Genomic DNA, 21,142 nt, shown 5'->3' with positions numbered 1-21,142 from the left:
GTCTATAACTTGCAGAACCAAATGAATTGTGCTGTGTTGCAAAATTCAGACTCCATACTCCAAACATTTGTTGGATCAAAAGTTGCAAACGAGCGACGGACGGACACTTCTGTTGTGATGTACCCTACAGGTTTTACCACGTAGTACATGATTTTCCAGATGTTTAAACAAAATGTGACCACGGCACATGATAAACGTGATTTTCTGCCTGATGCGCACTGATGTACTCACCCGAGCCCATGGCCTTGCCACTCCACCACGAATGCACCATACACACCCCATGGATCAGATTACCTCTCGTCCGTGCATACCCCATGCCGAAGTAGAAAGAGGGGGATAGATGGATAGCTAAGAACTTTGTCAAAAAAAAAAAAGAGCATCTGCAGCCTCACGCCTCAAACTGGACTCAAACGCACGAGCGGGAGGATCCCGGTCAAAAGAACTCGACCCATCCGGACGCCTCAAACCGGCCTCAAACATACGAACTGTTCGGCACCCAGCTCATATCCAGCCCAAATATAAGGTGGATATGAGGCGGCCCTATCGTGTCCGCCACGTCCGCCTGACCCATCTGTGGCTCACCATGACCCCACAAAAACCCCATCCAGATCGAATCCTAACCTCACTTCACTCTGCTTCGGTCTCCGCCTCTTCTCCAACCTTTCTCCAATACGTCACCTCCCGATCTTCGTCCAGCGTGTCCAACATCGCCAACCACTCCGATGACTTCGGGACGACGACTGTGACGCATTCCTCCGCGATGCAACTGATGACAAGGACGAGCTGGCCCTCCGCATCATGTTGCAGCGGTCGATGGTGGACAAGGGCGGCAGTTTCAGATCTGCTGCAACGCCGCCTGTCGCCCGCAGCCGTAGTGTTGACGCTGGAGCTGGCCCGCCGGTGCCACAGACGCGCACACCAAAATTGGAGGAGTGTGCCGCCGCCACGAGAGACATTGGGCAAGGGAGAGGGCAGCTGCGTCGGAGGCGGTCACGAAGTCCTCCCGCCGCCATCGTTGGATGCCAGAGGTGCCTGACGAGGAGGAGCGGTTCCTCGCGTGGGTCTACCACCAGCCACTCACGATGGTGGAGACGGACGCCCGTCGGCTCCGAAGGAAGAACGCGAAGGTGCTCCGACTGGGCCTGGAGTAGTCCATGTGCGAGGCGGCGCGGATGACCAAGATCAAGCGGAAGTAGGACCACATTGTCCTCTCCTCTTCCTTCGACAACTCCGACGACGGCTCCGATGAACCACCTCCTGCCACGGACGCCTACAGCAGCGCCGTGGACTAGAAGGGCAAAGGGCCGAAGTGGTGAAGCTCCACCGTCTCCGTCTTTTATTTCAAGTATCTAGTAATGTAATTTGTACTTGTCCGTCGTTTATGTGGATTATGTGAACTGTGAATATCTTTTGGTGATCTTTGAGTGGTCGGAATGTGCATTTCTATGTCCATTTGATGATCTATGTAGTTTTGTTCACATTGCATATTATGCTTTAGTATAAATATATGGTACCGGATTTGAGATACACAGGTGTGGACAAGGCAATTTGAGGATTGTCTGGTCACTGTGCGCGGACACGTCCGAACACGTCCACAGACGTATAGGGTGCCGGATTTGGCAATTGCAGCCGTAGATGCTCTAAGATCCTTCGCTTGCCGTTTGCGTGTAGTTGAGTGCACCTTTATTCCTTATTAATCTACCCCGTGTAGGGGAAGGGAGGTGAGGGGATCAGGGAATCTCCTAGCTAACCATCAAATTGTCCTCCCTATTTATCCGCAGACATGCATGCGGATTACCCCCAAAAAATGTAATGTAATGCATATTTGTTTTTTGGAAAATGTTTAAATTCATCCGACTTATTTCTCCGTCGCTCAAACCTCCTCCCCCAGCTGCCACGTTCCCCTGTGGCCCAGCACGTCCGTCTCTATCCTTTCCCTCTAGGAAACATCACGAGCCATCCATCCCATCTTATTCACTCGAGCTCTCTTCTTCCTCAACCCAAGCATACAGCCACCACCGCCCATGTGAGCTTGCCGTCGCCTGCTCCATCGTCACACGGCCACCGCGGTGAGCTTGCCGTCACCTGCTCCAAGCACACCGCCAACCTGTCGTCCTAACTGCTGCAAGGCCAGCCGCTGGCCGCTGCAAGAGCGGACGTGCACTTGTGCGAGATGCAACTGCCGGCAAGGTAGGGCAGCGGGCGTCGATGCTGCAGATGAGTGTGTAGCCGGCCGGACCCGGGGGTCGTGGCGGTGTCGCAATAGGGGGTCGACGACGCTCCGTTCATGCTTCAAGCGAGCGACGCGGTGGCTCGCCGGTTTTTTCCAGCAACTCCCTTGCTGCCACCCGGGGCTGCGTGGTGCTCCAATGGAGCATCGCCGGGGACCCGTCGGTGCTGCAACGAAACATCGTCGGGAATCGTCGTAGTGCGTTGGAGCTTCGTCAGGCTACAATGGAGTTTCGTCAGAGTTGCAATGGAGCTCCGGCGAGGTTGCAATGAAGCGCCTCCGAGCGCTTCCGGGTGCCGTCGGAGCTACAGTGAAGTGCCAAGGGTGTCGTTGGAGCTCCGGCGAGGTTGCAATGAGCGTCGTCGGCCGCCGCCGGAGCTGCAGTGAAGCGTCGCGGGGCCGTTGGAGCTCTGGCAAGGTTGCAATGAAGCGCTGCTGGGCGCCGCCGGAGTTGCAGCGAAGCACCGCGAGGGCCGTTGGAGCTCCGACACGGTTGCAATGAAGCGGCGCTGGACGCCATCGGTGCTGCAAGGTGCTGCCATGAAAGCTGCTGCGTGGTTCTACCCATGGGAGCTGGCTGAACGTACGGTCGTAGAGCGTCTGATCGGTTTTGGAAGTGGCTTAATTTTGACTAAAATCATCCGGATGATTTGTAGTATCCGCCAAAAAGTCAAACGTTGTAAATTTTGACCAAGTTTATAGAGAAAAATATCAATATTTAGAATACTAAATATATCATTAGATAAGATATAACACTAAACATATTTTCATGTTGTATATGTTTGATATTGTAGACACTGATAATTTTCTATATAACTTTAGTCAAAATTTGGTAAGTTTGACTTCTGAAAGAAAAATCTATAGGCACTACTTTTTTTTGAGGGAATCTATAGGCACTACTTTATGAAACAGAGGGGGTATTATTTTACCATGGTACCCAATGGTCCTCCCTATATGTTCATCACCATTTTTTCGCCAACTTCTTCCTTCGACCTATTGTGTGCACCACAATCAATCTAAACATAAACATTGCACCGCAATCAATTTAAACATAAACATTGCATCGCAATCAATTTAAACATAAACATTGCACCGCAAACAATTCAACAACTCAAACAAAGATTTCAAATAATATATTTTGAAATGAATCACGCATACATAAAAGGAACCCGTCACATGCCGTCACTGCCGCCGCCACTTTCATGGCGCTCATTGATGTTGGGACGTACACTTTGGAACTACTTCTTTTTGTTGTGTTGTGCTGCCAAATTCAGACTTCATACTCCAAACATTTGTTGGATCTGAAGTTGCAACGTAGCGACAAACACTTCTTCTTTTTAGACAAACTGCAAAGCTTTATTACGTCGTCACAATGTTTAGAGGGACGAAATCAAGATCGTTGGGCTGGCCTAACCAAACATGGCGGCCAACCCCGAGAGATAAAGCGTGCTTTGCTAGTTTGTGAGCCTCGATATTCGAGCTCCTAAATCCATGAAGTATATTACAAGCCTCAAATTCAGACCTATGTTGTATGATTTCAAGCGACATACACTTCTGTTGTTATGTATGCTGGAATTTGTCTATTTTGGGCCAACCCAATAGCAGTTTTAGAAATTCCTAATAAATCCTAGAGGCCCATCCAGCCCATTCGTGCAAGGCAAGAGGTGGAACTAAAGTTTAGTCCCACATTGCTAGTTTAGAGGGTGTTGGACCTCTTTATGAGGGAGGTTCTTTCCCCACGTGTATGAGAATGAGAACAAGAGGGACATCCACGCGCGCTCCTCCTCCACCGCCCGCCACGCCTCTCGCCACCGGTTTCAATCTGTGAGCTACTGTTGTCTTCCTCATCCCGGCTTGCGGTGTGCACCGCGAGTCGGGATAGTAGGCCTCCGAAACCACACCTCTTTGAGTCCTGTACGGGAGAAGGGTGATAAGGTTTTTGGGGAGCGCTCCGCGCGACTACTGACTTCTTCGTCACGGACACCCCGGACTCCGACGACTTCTTCCCCAACGTCGACAACCTTCTCGACGACATGGTTGGCGAGGATGTCGACCCCAAGTTCAGTGCTTCTGCTGCTGCTGTCCGGTACGTGTTCTTGCCCTTTTTGTTAGAGGCCCTGCCACAATTCCTTGTTCTAGTGTTTGCCCTAGATATGTTAGGTTCTACTTCATATATGCAACTTGCTCTACTATCCGCTCTAGATATGTTTAGTTACAGTTCATATATGAAGATGCTATTTACATTCTCTTTGTCAGATCGCATGACTTGTTTTATCACTTCTATATTAGTCATGCATTATCTAGTATTTCTATTAATAAAATCATTAGGTAAATTGCTCATATTTCCAATAATCCAAAAACCTCATTATAGGCAATTTACCCCGAGTGGTTTTGCTGCTTCCATGAGACCTCCTATGTTTGAGGGTATCCACTATAAGAGGTGGCGCGTGAGAGCAGTCTTATGGTTTCAAACCATGAGTTGCTATGACGCCACTCTTGGCAAACCCGAAGGAGAATATGATGCTCAGCAGGAACAAACTTTTTAGAAAATGGATACCCTGTTTAAGGCTGCTTTCTTGAGTGTTCTTGGTGAGAACATAGTTGATGCTTATGCGTCAATTGATAATGGAAAAGATATGTGGGATGCACTCGAGGCCAAGTTTGGGGTCTCGGATGCTGGCACTGAGCTATACATCATGGAACAATTCTATGATTACAGGATGACTGAAGAGAGCTCCGTGGTTGAGCAAGCTCATGAGATACAGTCATTTGCTAGAGAACTTGAGCACTTCAATTGTATGCTACCGGACAAGTTTGTTGCCGGAGGTATCATCACTAAGCTTCCTCCTTCGTGAAGGAACTTTGCTACCTTACTAAAGCATAAGAGGCAGGAGTTTTCCGTTCCGGATCTCATTGGTACTCTTGATGTGGAAGAAAAGGCGAGAGCAAAGGAGATAAATGCTCGAGGTATCACTACTGCAGGATACTGTTAACGCGACACTACGATCATAGACCCTTTGCCGAAACTGCGTGTGATGCAATAATCGCAAACAATGGTATAAAAAAACCGTCAAAAAAGGTGCAAAACGTTTGCGATGGCGGAGCCATCAAACACGGTTAAGATTTTAGTTGCGTGTGTGATGAAGGACACACGGTTAATACATTCAAACTGTCTGCGATGAGGCAGAACAACAGAAACGGGCAGCCATAACAATGTGTGTGCGATGCAGGACACACGGTTAATCCATTCGAACTGTTTGCGATGAGGTAGAACAACAGAAACGGGCAGCCATATCAATGTGTGTGCGATATACGGCATACGGGTGGACGAACTATTTTTGATTAGGGAACACAACAGAAACGGTTCAACTTAACAAGATGTGTGTGATATGCAGCATACAGTTCACATGGATGAACTGTTTGTGATAAGCCAAAAGAACACAAACGAGTCGTGTAAACAAGATGTGTGTGATACGTGGCAAACAGCCGACTCGGATGAACTGTTTGTGATGAGAAATTACAACACAGACGGTCAATACAGTTACTTCGTGTGCGATTCTGTGTGTACAAAAAACTTTGAAAAATGCAAACTAGTTGCTTGCGGTGGCTAGGAGTATCGCACACGATACGTCTGCGAGTACTCGTGTGCGATGATTAGTATGTTACACGTACGTTTCCTTATGTTAATATGTGTGTGAATTTGCAATATGGACAATTAATATGCAAATGCCTTCTGGACATCGGGCACACGCTTAAACTCAATGAACTGTGTATGATACTAATACTTTCCATGAAAATTTATGAACTTGGGTAACAGCATTTGAGTAACATATATATAGTGGTTACACTATTCGACAAAAGGAGGATCTTCGTAACACGGTTTTGACAATCATATGGTCCATATCTACATACTTAACATAGTAACAACTATCACATTTTAAGAGGCTAAGGGCCAACAACTATATGGTCCATATCTACATACTTAACATATATAGTAACAGCTAGCACATTTTAAGAGGCTGAGGGCCAACAACCACAACTATCCACTGGAAGCAGCTTGATCACGGCGACTCGGCATCTCATCTATGAAAAGGAAGAGCCCTCCTGTGCCTTGGTAGAGCATGAGTAGAACAGTGTCTCCAATTTTTCAATCTGGATGCATTGCCACGAGAAGCGAGAACTTGTTAATTTGAATGGTTCCATTTTTGCGAGAAATGCAGTACCTTGCAATCACTTTGGCGTTATTAGCAGGCACAAGTGTAATTCAACCATGCCGGGAAATCGATCCAGGAACTGCTACAGGGGCAATTTCTGTTGACATGTAGAATAAAAAACAATTGTAACATATCGTTGAAGATATATATAGTTTATGAGCATCAACATTAAAATAAGACTTTTTACCAGCGCTTTGTGCACACAATTGGTCTTGTTCAGTGTGTGCATCATAGGTCTAATTAATCCCATCCAAAATCCAGCGTTCATACGCTGTGCTATCTCTGTCAGATTATCAACAAAGTTTATGACATGCTTCAAGTCCTTCCAATGAAATTTGGTACGCTTAGTAACATACAGATCGTTCACTATGCATCCAACATATCCTGCTTAAAAGGTGGAAAGGTATTATTTATTCAAAACATGACAGAAGAATATATAGTGCGCATAAATTGATAAATAGAATTTGTTAGTGCCTAGGAACGGAGTCGGAATATGATATCACAACTGGTTGCTTAAATAGTAATCAATTGGTTGCTTAAATAGTAATATAACAACATGGAGAAAGTTGAAAGGACACTAACCTCGATCAGACTTTGATCGGCTGATGACGTTGGGGAAGTAAACATCCATGTTAATTAGACCAGGCTGTGGTGCATGCACTAGAATTTTACTGCCAGCTTTCAGTTCATAACACTTAGACATTTTTCTCCAAAGGTCCGCATTAAAATAGGAGTGACCATCTTTATGAAGTTTTACGCTAACTGTCATTGTAAATCCATGCTGCGTTGTCAATATGACATCCTGGGAGTCATCAGCAAAGTAAAGCCCAAGATTTCCTTCTACTCCTGTTCTTGAAAAGCAAGGGATGTACTGCTTGAAATGAAAATTAAGATCGTAAATTAGATATATTGAAATAACAGAGCAAGATGCAAATATAGGAGTAACTGATAAAACAGATCCATATATAGATGAAAGCAAAGTACAAAAATATAGAATTAAAAATAGATAATGTAACAAAGGTTTGATGCAAATATATATATATAATGTAGCAATAGACGGTATATGTTTACAAATTTAGGCCATGGCGACCGTGGTAGGTTGAGATTGAACATATCGAGTGCTCCCTGAAGTCATCCGGAATGGTGATATAGAACTTCATTTCCGACTGGCCACGACCACAGTTGCCCGATTTGTTCTCGCACTGTGGACACATGAATGAACACCCACGAATCAGCTAGAACAAAAATGATTCCACGGTGATTTCCGCCGGTTGATTAACAACGACGGACGGACTGCGATAAGAGATGAGTGAATATTTCGCTAATTAAGTTGATTACCTTCTCCATGAGAAAAATCCCCAGCCCAATCCCGCAGAAAACCCCAGTCGACCAGAGTCTAGAATGTCGGTGCAGATAGGCGGCGAAAAGCGGTAGTGGCGAAATCCGGTGCCGTTTGGAGCGCGACCTACGCCCGCCGCCAACAGCTGTCGAGCTTAGGGTGCAGAGTTGCGGAGGAGTCCGCGGCGAGTGAGTGGGGACGAAGTGGGCAAGGGTTTTCTTTTTCCTTTTGCATGTGTGAGTGAACACACACGGTTCGCAGAGGCGACGGAGATGAATCGTGTGCGATAGTAAATCCCCGAGATTGAATGGGAATCCAAATTTCCTTTGTCCTTCATCCATGAGTTTGTTTTCTACGATGAACATAAACCCTGCTAATCACCGTGTTCAAATTTGACACTTTTCCGGGTTCATTTACAATATTTAGGGGATTATGTGCATTTTGTAGGCATTAATGCACACAATTGAAATTCAAACAACCGGTGCATGAAAGGGTGCACAAGAACGGTCTGGAAAAACCGTGCTCATGGTATTTAGTAATTTCTCAAGCCTTTTACAAGGAATGGGCAGAGATTTCAATGGAATGCGTGGCAACAGTCAACTACAAAAGCGTCATTTACTGGGTTATCAACTATATATAGAACAATGAAATATGTGCTTGAAAAACATGACGGCTGGCATGGTGCGATGTTATGGCCTCACCGTGCCTTGGTTAAAAGCTGAGAAGGTTTGATTTATGTCGTCATGCACGCCCTTCATAAATCGAACCATCACCGAGGAAGTTCAATACTTTCGAGAGGGAAATCACCAAGATTGAAGGGGAATCCAAATTTCCGTCCAAGTTTGTCATTCAGTTTTTTTTCCAACGATCAACATACCGCCTCAAATGCAACGTGTTAAAATTTGACATTTTTCCGAACTCATTTACCATATTTAGGGGATTATGTGCATTTTCTAGGCATTAATTATGCACATAATTCAAATTCGAACAATCGGTGCATGAAAAGGTGCACAAGAACAGTCTAGAAAACCATGCTCGTGCTATTTAGTATATTCTCATGCCTTTTACATGGAATGGGCAGATATTTCAAGGAAATGTGTGGCAATAGTCAACCATAAACGCGTCGTTTACTGGGTTAACAACTATACAAAAATGAAATACATGCTTGAAAAACATGACGCCTGGTGTGGTGCCATGGTATGACCTCACCGTGCCCTGGTAAAAATGTTGTCATGCACGCCTTTCATAAAACGAACCATCACCCAGGAAGTTTCATGGTTTCGAGGGGGAAAGCACCAAGATTGAAGGGGGGGGGTCCAAATTTCCTTTGTCCTTTGTCCACGAGTTTTTTCCACGATGAACATACAACCTGCAAATCACCGTGTTCAAATTTGGCACTTTTCTGGGTTCATTTGCCATCTTTATGAGATTATGTGCATGTCCTAGGCATTAATGCGCATAATTCAACTTCAAACAATCGGTGCATGAAAGGGTCCACAAGAACGTCCTAGAAAACCATGCTCGTTCCATTTAGTAAATTCTCATGCCTTTTACAAGGAATGGACAAATATTTCGATGAAATGTGTGGCAATAGTCAACCACAAATGTTTGTTTATTGGGTTTTCAACTATAGAAAAAATGGAAAAAATGCTTGAAAAACATGACGCCTGGCATGGTGCCATGGTATGACCTCACCATGCCCTGGTAAAAATTTGAGAAGTTTTGGCTTATGTCGCCATGCACACCCTTCATAAATCGAACCATCACCGAGGAAGTTCCACGCTTTCGAGAGGGAAATCCCCAAGATTGAAGGGGAATCCAAATTTTCTTTGTTCTTTGCCCTGGAGTTTTTTTCTACAATGAACATACACCCTACAAATCACCGTGTTCAAATTTGGCATTTTTCCGGGCTCATTTACCATATTTAGGGGATTATGTGCATTTTCTAGGCATTTAGCGCATATAAATCCAATCCAGCTACAGGTGCACGGGTGTGATGTGAGGGACATGGATTGTTGTTCGATCGCGGCGCATCCTACGGTGCACACGCACGATCCACGTGGCTGGGGTTCCGGCCAATCATAACACAACACACAATAGGCTCAGCACACATGGTTTCTGGAAGCGGCGGAGATGAACCGTGTGCAATAATGAACGAGCAAAATTGTAAGGGAAGCCAAATTTCTATTGTCGTTGAGATCTTGAATACCACCGCACTATGTGGCTGCCCGGCCCCTCCGTCCCAGAGCTCTCTCCAGGCGTCGTCCATGGCACCGCGGCGCAAAGTAACTGGTAAGGAAGCGATGGCATCCCATCGCACCACGTTCCTCGCCGCCCGCGATCGCACACATGGTAAGGAAGCGATGGCATCTCGCCACGCCGAGTTCATCGCCGCCGGCGGCCAGACAGTTACATGGGCGGACTTTGAGGCTGCCATGGTCGAATGGGTGGTGGATCTAGAGGCGGCCAAAGGCACACAGAAGGAGCGGAAAAGGCAGAAAGCAGTCAAGAAAAGAGAGTCCCGCCGCCGCAAGGAAAAAGAGGCCGCACGCCGTGGTGAGGAGAGCCTGGCGGAGATCGAAGCATTGTGAGCTGCCGCCTACAAGGCCGGGAAGGAGAACGCCGGCGTCTGGCCAGCATGCCCCGATGGCAGCATGTGAGAAGTAGTTTAAGTTTGTAGTATTAGAGCGAATTACCAGTAGTACTTTAAGTTTGTACTATTAACGTACAATGTCGGCAAGAGCATCCTTTGAGGGCTTTGAGCGTTGATTAGCATGTGTGCCCGTGTGCGTTTTTTTGCGTTAATCATTAAAACATCACAAAACACACGGTTTCTATGCCTTACCCGTCTGCGTTTTTTTGCGTTAATGACCCATAAGTCAGTTACCTGTGTGATGTTTCCTAATAAATTAGGCGTACCATTGACCGAAAAAAAATCAAGTACACGTGTACGTTTTTTTAGACGGGATCTGCCAACTTTCTTTTTTCTCGCACACAAATATTTTACGCGCTTCGTCTGTGTTGTGTGTTTCCCCCGCCCAAGTTTCAAGTTTCATAGCGAAATTTTCATTAGGTGCGCCATTTCAGAATTTATTCCTCCAACATCATCCCCACCCTCAGTATCCTCCCTCTCGCGCCTTCCCCTACCGGCATCTCAAACCGCCGCCGCCGCAACCACAGCTTCAACCACATCTACGTTCTGCTCGGATTCAGTCAGGTAACCCACTCATCTCTATCACGGCCCCGGCCTGATTGCTTAAATGGCGCATGCGAAACATCCTCATGCCTCCAAATTCCCCCCGCCAGGAGCTGATGGCGGTCCATGGCGTGATGGCCGCTGTGCGTGTTGACCCGGAGGAACACCTCGCCTCCGCCGCCGCCGCCGACATGGTGCAGGCTCTGGCCCGGATGAAGTCCCCCAGCGAGTACCCCCAGGACTTAACAGGTAAGATCTGACCAGCTAAATCTTACCAATACCACTTGCAACGGCTATGATTTGTATGGTTGATGTATTAAGCATGTTCGTGCCTTGTTTATTCCAGTACTGCACAATGTGTGATGTTCAAATATTACCGTGTCCAGCTCAATTTCACCAATACCAGCAAGAAACTTACAATACATGACTCAGAATATCACTAGAGATGCTGCCTATTTGCTATTTTTAGTGGATGCTAACCCTGTTGTACTTAACAGGCATGTCCATGTACTTACGCAGGGTCATAACGGCCGATGCTTTTGTTTGCCGTCGAGGTGAGCTGCATCCCATGTCTTACAGTACTTCACATAATTTGTGCAATTGCAGTTTAACTTCTACCATTTACTGGTTGCCTGTAGGTACACATGTCAGTGGCACTGATCCATGCTTCGACCCAGAGGAACAGCTCGCCTCCACGCCGACTTTGGGCGGGCTCTGGCCAAGATGAAGTGCCCCAGCAACTACCTCTCAGGACTTACCAAGTATGCACTCACCAGTTCAATCTTACCAATACCAGTTGCAATTAATGGCTATGTTCTGTATGGTCGATGTATTAAGCATGTTCTAGTGAACATGCCTAACACGTTTTTGCTACTTTCCCTACCTTTTTATAGACATCTGGGCCATTCTCTGCTCTAGCAGCACCTCCCTTGTGATGTTTAACTATGCCAATTGCATTTTTATCAGACCGGTTTCAATGTCTATTAAGCATGTTGCAATTAACAGTTGAATCCATTTTTAAAGAGTTGTATTTCAATGGCTACAAACTTACAAAACATGACTTAGGATGCTGTTAAGCCTGTTGCAATTAATAGTTGTATCCATTTTTAAAGAGTTGTATTTCAATGGCTACAAACTTAAAAACATGAATTAGGATGTTGTTAAGCCTATTGCAATTAACAGTTGTATCCATTTTTTAATCCGTCCCTTTGCTACCGTGCTACTCTTTCGAAATGAAGATATCACTACAGATGCTGCCATTTTATTACCATTTGCTATTTTTGGTGGATGTTAACCCTGTTGTAGTTAACATTGGCTTTCCATGTACTTACACAAGGCTACAATGGGCGATGCTATTGTTTGCCGTCGAGGTTAGCTGCATCCCATGTCTTATACACCATCTATTCCTAAATATAAGTATTTTTAGAGATTCCAATATAGATTACATAAGGAGCAAAATAGATTCTAATCTAAACTATATCTATAATTCTATATACATCCGTATGTAGTTCATATTGAAATCTCAAAAAAAAACTTGTACATAGGAACATAGGTAGTTGTATTTTACATCATTTGTGCAATCTCAGTTTAGCTTCTAACATTTACTGGTTGCTTGTAGGTACATATATGAGCGGTACTGATCCACGCTCCGATCCCTTTTGCGTATGGGGCAATGAGTTTTTCATGAACAAGCGTCAAGTGAGGAAACTAAGAAAGATTGTTAGGCGAAAGAAACGGGTGATTGGAATTAAGCTCTTTATTTGCACTTTATCGAAGACAACAGTGAACTTTAGGATGATAAGTAATGTGTTGCCTTTTCCCCCTGCCCACAACAAGTTACTCTATTAGACCTCAGTATCTGATATTTTTCTCTTTTCAGTGGTTTCCGAAGCTATTTACTGATGATTACCTTGCAAACTACATGACCGGAGTGGAGGCAACTAAGGTTAAAGTATATAATTCATGCTACCATGATAATGCTCTAGAAGTCTTCCTGAAGGCGGTGAAGGATGGGCGGGCGATCGTCACAAGGGGTTGGACAAAAGTGGTTCGTGCCTATGGCATGTAGGAAGGCACATTATGGGCATTCCGCTTCTTCAACACTGTCGGCAGTCAAAATGATTTACACTTGTCTCTTCACCTTTACTGCCTTTAAATACTATGGTTCATCATAGTTAATTGCTCCCTAATCCTGTAACTATTGAACATATTGTATTGGCAATTTTATTTATGAATTCGTTGTTGAACCATTGTGCTGAGAATTTGAATTGCATGTTTCATATTTCAAAATTTCCAATTCGAATAATAAATTACAGGCAAAAATAAAAAGAGAATAGATGGTCATGGAACTTTGCAAACGGTTCTAGCAGTAAAAGCGCTTGTGATGGATAGCCCAATGCCACACAGTTTTCTACATCAAATCGTGCGTGACGTAGTTAATGAAAGCAAACAGTTAACCAAGGCAGAGCGTGTGTGATAGTTACACCTTTCACACACGAGCGTATACATAAAACTGTGTGGGATGTACATACGAACGGAAACGTTTTCCCTGGATTGACTGTGTGGGATGTACATACGAACGGAAATGTTTTCCCTGGATTGACTGTGTGGGATGTACATAAGAACGGAAACGTATTCCTTGGATTGAATGTGTGGGATGTACATACCTACGGAAATGATTTTCTGGGATTCACCGTGTGGGATGTACATACCTATGGAAATGATTTTCTGGGATTACCGTGTGGGATGTACATACCTATGGAAATGATTGGGTTTCGATGCCACGCCCGATCGCACACGGCCCCAGACTGGGTCCCAGGAGGGCCTATCCCCAACGATTTCTGGGTCGTGTAGGAAGGACCCCCCTATCGCCCACACTCACTTGCCGACGGTTCCAAATGTCGTCGCGGAAAGGGGTTAAAAACCGTTTGTTTAGGACCGACGCGCACCAATGTATTGAGGGAGGATCTAGTGCCAATCTGGTACAGAAGAAGAACTTCCAGCCCCACAAGTTCAAGAGCAAGGGCAAGTTTGATGGTAAAGCAAAGTTTGATGGGAAGAACAAGGATGTACATCACACGAACTTCAAGAAGAAGAATGACAAGAAGAAAGGTGTTTGTCATGTGTGTGGAGATCCTGATCATTGGGCTCCTAGTTGCCCTAATCGCTATGACAAGCATCATCTTGGGAAAGGCGGCAAGACCGCTAATGTTATAAGTGGAGACATTGACATGAAGGATGCTGGGTATGGTATATTTCCCACTATTCTTTCAGTATGTCATTCTCCTGATTGGTTGATTGAATGGGTGCTAATGTGCATGTATGCGGTGATATTTCCATGTTTTTGTCTTATCAGACTGCAGGGACTTCCATCATGCTGATGGGCAACGGTTCACGTGCTTCTGTTCGTGGTGTTGGCACGGTCGATCTGAAGTCTACTTCGGGGAAGATCGTGCGGCTGAAGAATGTGCATTATGTCCCCTCCGTCAATAAAAATCTTGTTAGCGGATCTCTTATGTGTAGAGATGGCTACAAGATTGTCTTCTAGTCGAATAAATTTGTAATATCCAAGTATGGAACCTTTGTTGGTAAAGGCTATGAGTCAAGAGGCCTGTTTCGTTTATCCTTATCAGACGTTTGCAATAAAGTTGTTAATCATGTTTGCAACAATAGTGAATCAAATGTGTGGCATTCACGTCTTTGTCGTGTTAACTTTGGTTGCATGTCGCGACTAGCGAAGTTGAACTTAATCCCTAGTTTCACCACTGTCAAGGGATCTAAGTGTCAAGTGTGTGTGCAAGCTAAGCAACCTCGTAAGTCTCATGTGACTGCGGAAACGAGAAATCTTGCACCACTAGAGCTCATACGATCTATGTGAAATGAATGGTGCTTTGACAAACGGTGGAAAGAAGTATTTTATGCCGTTAATTGATGACTCCACTCGATACTGCCATGTTTATCTTCTGAAATCTAAGGACGAGGCTTTGAACTATTTCAAGATCTATAAATCTGAAGCGGAAAACCAACTTGATCAAAAGATCAAGAGGCTTAGGTCCGATCATGATGGAGAGTATTTCTCAAATGAATTTGATTCCTTTTGTGCGGAAAATGGTATAATCCATGAGAGGACGCCTCCCTATTCACCTCAGTCAAATGGGGTGGCTGAAAGAAAGAACCGTACTCTAATTGATCTGGTTAACGCCATGTTAGACACATCGGGTCTCCCCAAGGCATGGTGGGGGAGGCAATATTGACGGCATGTGAACAAAGAACAAAGAGATAACTCCATTCAAGGAATGGGAGAATAAAAGGTTAAAACTCTCTTATCTATGAACCTGGGGTTGTTTGGCGAAAGTCGATGTGCCAATTCCAAAGAAGCGCAAACTTGGACCAAAAACTGTGGATTGTGTTTTCCTGCGTTATGCTTTTCATAGCATTGGTTATAGATTCTTGGTAGTAAAATCTGAGGTACCTGACATGCATGTCGGTATGATCATGGAGTCGAATGATGCGACTTTCTTTGAAGATATCTTTCCCATGAAGTATATGGCTACCTCATCTAATCAGGAGATGCCTAGTTCATCGAATCAGGAACCAGTTACAATTACTGAACCTATCATTTTGATGGAACACTTTGAAAATCCTGTGGAGAACAATGAAGTTCCTACTAGGAGCAAGAGACAGAGGACTGCAAAGTACTTTGGTGATGATTTTCTTGTGTATCTCATAGATGACACTCCCAGTTCTATTTCAGAGGCCTATGCATCTGAAGATGCTGACTTGGAAGGAAGTGGTCCGTAGTGAGATGGATTCGATCTTGGCAAATGAAACTTGGGAGATCACTGATCGTCCTTATGGGTGCAAACCTATAGGGTGAAAATGGGTATTCAAGAAGAAACTTAGGCCTGATGGTACTATTGACAAATACAAGGCACGTATCGTGGCCAAGGGTTATACCCAAAAGGAAGGTGAAGACTTCTTTGATACTTACTCACCTGTGGCTCGACTAACCACTATTCAAGTACTACTTTCTCTAGCGGCCTCACATGGTCTTCTCGTTCATGAAATGGATGTTAAGACTGCTTTCCTAAATGGAGAGTTGGATGAGGAAATTTACATGGAACAACCAAATGGGTTTGTAGTAGATGGTCAGGAAGGAAAAGTGTGTAAGTTGCTGAAGTCTTTGTATGGAATTAAGCAAGCACCCAAGCAGTGGCACGAGAAGTTTGAAAGAACTTTAACAGTTGCAGGCTTTGTTGTAAATGAAGCTGATAAATGTGTGTGCTATCGCCATGGTGGGGGCGAGGGAGTTATCCTTTGCTTGTATGTTGATGACATACTGATTTTCGGAACAAATCTGAATGTTATTAAGGAAGTCAGGATTTCCTATCTCGTTGTTTTGAGATGAAGGATTTAGGAGTGGCTGATGTCATTCTGAACATCAAGTTGAGAGACGATGATGGTGGGATTACATTGCTTCAATCTCACTATGTGGAAAAGATATTGATTCGCTTTGGTTATAGTGACTGCAAGGCCTCTCCAACACCATATGATGCTAGTGTGTTGCTTGGAAAGAATCGAAGAATTGCTAGAGATCAATTGAAATATTCTCAGATTATTGGCTCGCTTATGTACTTAGCCAGTGCTACAAGACCTGACATTTCTTTTGCTGTTAGCAAACTGAGTTGGTTTGTCTCAAAACCAGGAGATGTGCATTGGAAAGCTCTAGAGAGAGTTTTGCGTTATTTGAAAGGCACTGCGAATTATGGAATTCACTACACTGGGCACCCAAAGGTGCTTGAAGGGTATAGTGACTCAAACTGGATCTCAGATGCTGATGAGATAAAGGCCACGAGCGGATATGTATTCACTCATGGAGGTGGCGCTGTTTCTTGGAAGTCTTGCAAGCAGACCATCTTAACGAGGTCAACAATGGAAGCAGAACTCACAGCACTAGATACAGCTACGCTCGAAGCAGATTGGCTTCATCGGCTCTTGAATGACTTGTCGGTTGTTGAGAAACTTGTACCGGGTAACCTTATGAACTGTGACAATCAAACTGTGATCACGAAAGTGGGTACCTCAAAGGATAACATGAAGTCGTCAAGACACGTTCAGAGAAGGTTAAAGTCTATCATAAAAATGAGAAACTCCGGAGTTATTGCATTGGATTATATCCAAATGTCTAAAAATCTGGTAGATCCTTTTACTAAGGGTCTATCACGTAATGTGATAGATAATACATCGAGGGAGATGGGTATGAGACCCACAATATGAGTTGTTCACAGTGGTGACCTAGGCTATGTGATCGGAGATCCCGTGAATTAGATGTGGAAGACAAGTTGTTAGTCAACTGAGAGGAGAGTATCCTTACTGTTAACAATACCACTCCATGAAGATGCAATACTCTCCTAAATCTGCATGGCAGGTTGATGTATATCTTAATGTGTTCTAAGTGGCTCATTGAAGCAGAGATGTTGTCCTGCAGAACATCTTTTGAAGAACGCACCTATATGAGTCTGATTGTTAAACATCGCAATCTATGAGAGTAGCGTTCTCTCTAGTAAACTCATGAAAGGTCTCGGAGTATGACACATAAGCTCCACCCACGTGGAAGACCCACGGTAGCCACGTATCGGTCAAGGCTTTGGGTGAAGCTAGATTCGCAGAAAACTTGCAGTTCAAGACCCAGTCCACTGTTCAAGTTGCTTACTAGTGTAGCATAGAGTTCTAGGTGGAAGTTCAACTTACAAGTCTCCACTGCAATACCGGTATATAGAACAGTGTTTTGGAACCAAAGGAAAATATTGTGTGCCTCTGGGATCTGGTGGGGGATTGCTGGAATTTTGTCTATTTTGGGCCAGCCCAATAGCAGTTTTAGAAATTCCTAATAAATCCTAGAGGCTCACGCAGCCCTTTCGTGCAAGGCAAGAGGTGGAACTAAAGTTTAGTCCCACATTGCTACATTAGAGGGAGTTGGACCTCTTTATAAGGGAGGTTCTTTCCCCACATGTACGAGGATGAGAACAAGAGGGACATCCACACGCGCTCCTCCTCTGCCGCTCGCGTCGCCACGCCACGCCACGCCTCGTCACGACGCGCCGCAGGTTGCGGGAATGAGTCGATGTCTAAATTTTTGCCACGCACGACGGGTATACGAAAGGTCACGCGGGAGCTGAAACATTTTTCTATAGTGGACACTGAATCCGAACGGCTCGCCTCTTCGGCTAAAGTCTGTTCGCTTCGTCTCCCTCTTTTGCTTCATCTCCCGTCGCTGGCCTCTCGCCTCCTTATCTTGTGCCTATAAAAGGGAGGTCGCTCCTCTCAGAGAGACACACCATAACTTCTTCTTCCTCTCGTCACCGGTTCCAATCTCTGAGCTGCTACTGTCTTCCTCATCCCGGCTTGCGGCGTGCACCATGAGTCAGGACAGTAGGCCTCCGAAACCACACCTCTTTGAGTCCTGTACGAGAGAAGGGTGATAAGGTTTTCGGGGAGTGCTCCGCGCGACTACTGACTTCTTCGTCACGGACGCCCCGGACTCCGACAACTACTTCTTCCCCAACGTCGACAACCTCCTCGACGACATGGCTGGCGAGGATGTCGACCCGAAGTCCAGTGCTTCTACTGCTGCTGTCCCGTATGTGTTCTTGCCCTTTCTGTTAGAGGCCCTGCCACAATTCCTTGTTCTAGTGTTTGCCCTAGATATGTTAGGTTGTACTTCATATATGCAACTTGCTCTACTGTCTGCTCTAGATATGTTTAGTTACAGTTCATATATGAAGATGCTATTTACCTTCACTTTGTCAGACCACATGACTTGTTTTATCACTGCTATATTAGTCATGCTTTATCTAGTATTTGTATTAATAAAATCATTCGGTAAATTGCTCATCTTTCCAATAATGTATACTTCAAGTTTTTACCATGTAGCACATGATTTTACAGATTATTAAACAAAAGTGCTCATGGCACACATGATAAACGTGATTTTCTGCCTGATGCATGCACTGAATGTACTCACTCATAGCTAAGATCCTTTGCTTGCAGTGCGCGTGTTGTTGAGTGTACCATTCTTCCTGGTTAATCTATCAGTGTGGGGGAAGGGAGGGGAGGGCATCTCCTAGCTAAACATCAAATTGTGCTCCCTATTTTTCCACGGACATGAATGCGGAGTACCAGAACAAATGTAGGATACTCCCTCCATTCCACAATGTAGCATATATTGGTTTTTTCAAAAATCAAACTTTGCAAATTTTGATCAAGTTTGTAGATAAAAATATCAACATTTAGAATACCAAATATATATCAGTATATGCTTGGAATTGTAGACATTGATAGTTTTCTATATAAATTTAGTAAAAATTGCTAAGTTTGACTTTTGAAAACAAGGCACTACTTTGTGAAACAAAGGGAGTACTATTTTACCAGGGTACCCAATGGTCCTCCCTATATGTGCATCCCCATTTTTTCTCCAACTTTTTCTTCAAAATCCATTGTACATATTGCACCGTAATCAATTTAAAAATAAAACATTGCGCCGCAAAAAATTCAAGAACTCAAAACAAAGATTTCAAACAATATAGTTCAAACTCGATGGCGCATACATAAATGGAACCCATAACAGTCCGCCACCGGCACTGCCAGTTTCATGGCACTCATTGATGTTAGCACATACACTTTGGAACCACTTCTTTTGCTCATCATCCATGAGGGTGAACATGACTGTGATCCTTGCGAGCCCAACTTGGCTGCCCTTGGTTGCCGCTCTCTCAATGGCAATATTTTCCGTGTAGATGGTCATCCGCTCCCTCCCAAGTTCCACTTTCTTGGCTTGTATTTCCATGAACCCTTGAACCTTTCTTCCTTCCTTTCATCTCCATTGGCACTTGTGTAACATCCCAAATTTTCAATTTGGAACGTTATACATTAGATCATCATTGCATATCATATTTTATTGCATTTTGGCTTGATCCTAGAAATTCTACGCAACTCAAGGACCCACAGAGAGAGTTGGGGATTTCGTTATTTTCATATTTGAGTTTTCTCGAATTTTGAAAAGAGGATCGTTTGATTTTAATTATTTTCTCTCCGAATATTTCTTTTATGAAAATAAAACACAGAGGATAAAATGACTTCCTCAAAATAAAGAAATATTAGATATTTAATATTAAAATCAAATAAGATTTTTATTCGGAGTTTTATCGCTATTTTATTTGAATTAGGAAAAATATGCGTTTTCCAAAATTGCATTAGAGTCCCAAATAAATGTTCACCTTGTCCGGTAGATTTTTAGAGGACGGGGAAAATTTATTTCAGGATTTTTGGAGTCCGTTTAGTATTTCTTTTCTTTGTTTTTCTGCATGGAACTATTTAAAAAAACAAAAAAGTTACCGACCTAACCGGGCCGTGTCCGACCTGGACACTAGCCCGGCCAGCCCTTATAAGCCGCGGAGGCCCGAGCCGCAGCCACCCCGCCCACAAACCCTAGCCGCCGCCGGAGCCTTGCCGCGCCGCCGCCCGCGACGCCGCCGCACCGCCCGCGCCGGCCCCCCAGCGCCGCCGCCCGTCCCGAGCCCCGCCGCCGCCGGAGCCGCCCGCCGCCGCCGCCGTTTCGTCGGACCTCGCCTGAGGTAGCCGCCGCCGCCCTCGATCGAGTTTTTTTCGAAACCCTAGATCCTGTTTTTTTAGATCGGTTTTTTTCGGTTTATTTATTTAGCGAACGCCCGTTCGTTCGTTCGTTTTAACAAACGGTTTTCACCGTTTAGCCGCAGACAGCGAACGTTCGTTCGTTAGCCTGTTCGTCAGTTTTTCTTTTTCTTGGATTTTTCGCGATTATTTTCGACCGCGATTTCTGATCCGATTTTCGTTTTAGTTTATCTTTTCGCTCGTTTATCGGAATCAGGCGATTCAAGCACCTAGAGTTTCGTCCCGAAGCCCTCTTTCTATTTAATCAACTTAAACTAGTTTTTGCCACTGTAAAATTTGACTTTAGTCCAGATTAGTAATCGAAGCTTGTTTCTCTCGCAGTTTGAGTTTTGTTGTTTCGTTTGATTTGCTTCTTTTTGCAAACCGGAGTTCTTAAGTTGAACTTTCTGGTTAGATCTTCTTATTTGAGTGTTACACATGCATCTTTGCTTGATTGCTTATTGTAAGCTTGTTTG

This window comes from Aegilops tauschii, chromosome 5 (assembly GCF_002575655.3).
Source record: "Aegilops tauschii subsp. strangulata cultivar AL8/78 chromosome 5, Aet v6.0, whole genome shotgun sequence".
In the NCBI taxonomy this organism is placed as follows: Eukaryota; Viridiplantae; Streptophyta; class Magnoliopsida; order Poales; family Poaceae; genus Aegilops; species Aegilops tauschii.
The sequence above is the reverse complement of the archived record's forward strand: the minus strand, read 5'-3'. Positions refer to the sequence as shown.